This window comes from Furipterus horrens, unplaced genomic scaffold (genome assembly GCF_987537825.1).
Source record: "Furipterus horrens unplaced genomic scaffold, mFurHor1.1.pri manual_scaffold_1, whole genome shotgun sequence".
Lineage (NCBI taxonomy): Eukaryota > Metazoa > Chordata > Mammalia > Chiroptera > Furipteridae > Furipterus > Furipterus horrens.
Window position 1 is genome coordinate 70,316,951 of NW_028327171.1, and position 3,656 is coordinate 70,320,606.

Below are 3,656 nucleotides of genomic sequence, written 5' to 3' on the forward strand. Positions count from 1 at the left end.
ATATAGGCATATGCCCTGATGTGGAATCAAACCAGTGACCTTTTGGTTTGCAGAACAATGTCCAACCAACTGAGCCGCACCAATCAGGGCTAGTCTCAAGAGTTATAGACAAGGGCTGTAGACACTAAGTTCTTCTAATAACTTTTGATTTAGTATTACTATTATATTTATTTTGTGCTTGAGAAACAGAAGCACACAGAGGTTAAGAGGTTTTTCCAAGGTCATATAGCTGGTGATGAGCAAAGTTGCCGCCTGAATTTAATCAGTATGTCATCAAGATCTATGATCTCTACCCACTATTTTGTATTGCTTCTTATGTGGATAATAAAACATAACATAGAAATTATCAAGTTTAGTAGTAAGATAATAGAATCCCTAAATGTAAGCAATAAGAAAATATCTTATAAAAAAGCAACAAGACTTTGTTGCATTTTTGATAACTAGTGTAATGGGTTGACTAAGAGTAACCCATAAAATAAAGCCTCATAGCTTCTAGATGTGAACCAGAAAGCAATGCTGGATAAAAGAGGAATAAGACAATGCCACTTTGTTGATGGCAAGGCTTGGGAAACCCAGATGTCAAAGAAATAATAATCAAAAGTACAACTCAAGAATTTTTGTGTTAGAAACCTAAAGAAATCTCAAAAACAGCCACTAAAGAGCAGAGGCCACAAGAATCAGGAGATTCACAGTCCCACAGAGGTCTAAAAAGTGACCAATAATCTCTGATTCCTCTTTTCCTTTCCCTGGATGCTCCAGTGGGATTCCAATATGCAATTGGAGATCTTTCTTATTTTTCTCTGACTGGTGAGCAGAGAACATTGTCAATGTGGACTGTTCCTTATTCCCTGCATATAAATGTCACATTCTGAGAAAGCTAGTGCAGAGGTTGCTGAGGAAAAGAGGAGAAAGGAGACAGAGAAAGGGATCACTTACATAATGCTAAACTTCTCCTGATAACATATCATTAAAAGATATCTTCCACATGTTTTTAATTTTTAGAAATAAAGTTAAACATAATAAGAAGAAAATAAGAGATATAGAGAGTAGAAAATGATGTTTTCAACAATAAAGGGGTTGCAAAGGGCCCTTTGCAATAAAACTGGTTGCTCTGAAAGGACCCAGAAGGGCAGCAAACCGACGTAGAGGGCAAGCAGAAGGGAGCTGAAAAAGCAGATGCTGATGGCCATAAGAGAAATAGTTTACAGAGAGTTCTGTTATAACACAGTGTGTTCCAGAGTTAGAAGGGGTCAAGGTGAAATAACTATAAGTAAGGAAAGGATAATTGAGTGTGCTTGTCTCAGAGCCAAATGTTGGCCAAGTAGAATGGATTGCTTCATGAACCTTGGGAATGGTGTTCAATTTATCCTGGGACTCCCAGGCCCTGACTATGGAATTGGGAAGGCAAGTTCTTAAAACGGAACAAATCTGGTGTTACTAAGGGCATAACTATTCATTTTCTAACATGTTTTTACTAAGTAATGGTATTAGAAAGTAACCCTTAAAGTATCCTGAGGATGATGACATATCATTGTAGTCTCATTGATCCACTGAAATGTAAAGCCATTTTGTTCAGAGATCAAAAGGTGATGTTAAAACAAGCTTGCTTAACCTTGATTTAATGTTGGAGTTAATTTATATGTAGACTTAGGGTAATTTGCATTAGAGACTAAAAAATAACTTTAAAAAGATGTAAACTCCTCCTCTTTTACCTATGTAAAATGACCCTTCTCCAAAGAACTCCAATAGGTTTCCAACAGCTAGTTTTACAAGGCTGACAAATCAGCTAAGGACTTTTTTCATCATTACAAAAATGAAATATACTTGCAGAGATCAAAACGCCAATTATTTTATCGAAAATTTCTTTCAGAGAAATTACATTATAAATTCTCAAAACCCAGCTTAAAACTGATTATAGCACAGTAATGCATTCATACTACTGTATTAGTGGCCAGAAAATGTTTTTGAAAAGTCAAAAAATATATACATTGTTTGATCCTACCACAGGTATCAGAAGTTCCGACAAGACAAAGGTGATGTATCTTCAGGGTTTTCAGATAAACTCTGAGGATTTATTGCACAGCACAGACCCCTTGAATCATGCTGCAAGAAACCACCTGTCCTCTTGCTCTGGGACAAAACACAAAGAATGGAGAAAAAATTCTTTTAAATATAAGCACTTCAGCATGGTTAGCAAATTCAGCTCTTTAACGTCCTTAAACAATAGTAATAGTCTCTTGTTTTTGTCTGTTCAGCATGCATTGTCCCGTTTTCTGGCAATTACAACTCTATTTTTCCTTGCAAAGTACTTCAGGTAAATCTGGCCCCAATCCATCCTGCTCTGAGGGAGGGCAAGTAGCTTATAACCAATTGAACAGATTTATAGTGAGAAGCTCAAGGACAGGCAAGTGACTCTATGTAAGCCAGGGAGTTAAACCCAAGACTCCTTTAGAAATTATTGAAAAGGGAAGCTAAATTGGTAAGCTAAGAAGCTTGCCTAAGAATGAAGTCAACACAGAAAATAAAATATCTAAGAGATGGATAGAAGTGGTTGAGAAGAGGGGTGGGGAACAGGTGAGGAGCTGATGAAGCACTGATGATTCTCTTTGAATATATAGCTCTTCCTAAAGCTGGCTTTTTATTTCTGGATTTTTATGTTGTATAAAATATTAATAATTGCTTTTGTATTTATTATTATCACTTTAAGAGAGTTTATCTTAGGAATTCTGTCACTTCAAGTTTAAAGATTCAGATTTACAGAAATTAATACTTGCAGGTGGGGTAAAGTGTAAACTTTTGAATTACCTGCATCAAAGTGAAATATGGGACAGCCAGAATTTGTTTAGTTCAGGGAGATTGTTGATATTCCCTATTATGCATTAACAAAGTAATTGATTAAATTATCTCTTGTTATATTTCAGGAGTCTAGAGACATTCCCACTGTAGCTGGAATTTTAGGTTACTAGATATAAAATGTCTGAAAGACAACTAAATCTTTTATTCTATGTCATTAAAAATATATAAAGCCAATTTCCAGCCAAGATGGAGGCATAGATAGACACATTTCACCTCCCTGAGTAACCATAGGAGGGATCACAACTAACCTCAAAACAAAAAACAACCAGAACTGCCAGAAAATTGAACTGCATGGATGCCTGACAGCCAAGGATTTAAAGAAGAAATATTCTTCCAGATGGGTAGGAGGGTTTGAGAGGGAGAGCTTGGGTGGAGAGGATACAGTGTAGTGGTGGCAGCAAGGTAGTAGCTGCGGCTGGTGGAACAGGCAGTCCCACATTTACGTGTGGTGGATAAAAGCTGGGAAAGACACCTAGGTAGTGATCTTAGACCCAGCTCAGACCCTGCAGCCCAGGGTTCCAGCACTGGGAAAATAAAGCCTCATAGCTTCTGACTGTGAAAACCAGTGGGGGTTGGGGTGGTGGAAGAAACTACCTGTCTCTCAGGAGATTCTGTTAAGAGAGCTCCCCATGGTCCTAAAACATATGCAAATCCACCCACTCTGGGAACCATCACCAGGGAAAAAGCTAGAGAGGTGCCAGTTGCATACAGGAAGTGGGTGAAGTGACTGGACACAGAGTAGTGCCAAGCAAGTGGCATTGTTCCTTCCTTGATCCTTCCCCACATACAGCACCGCAAAG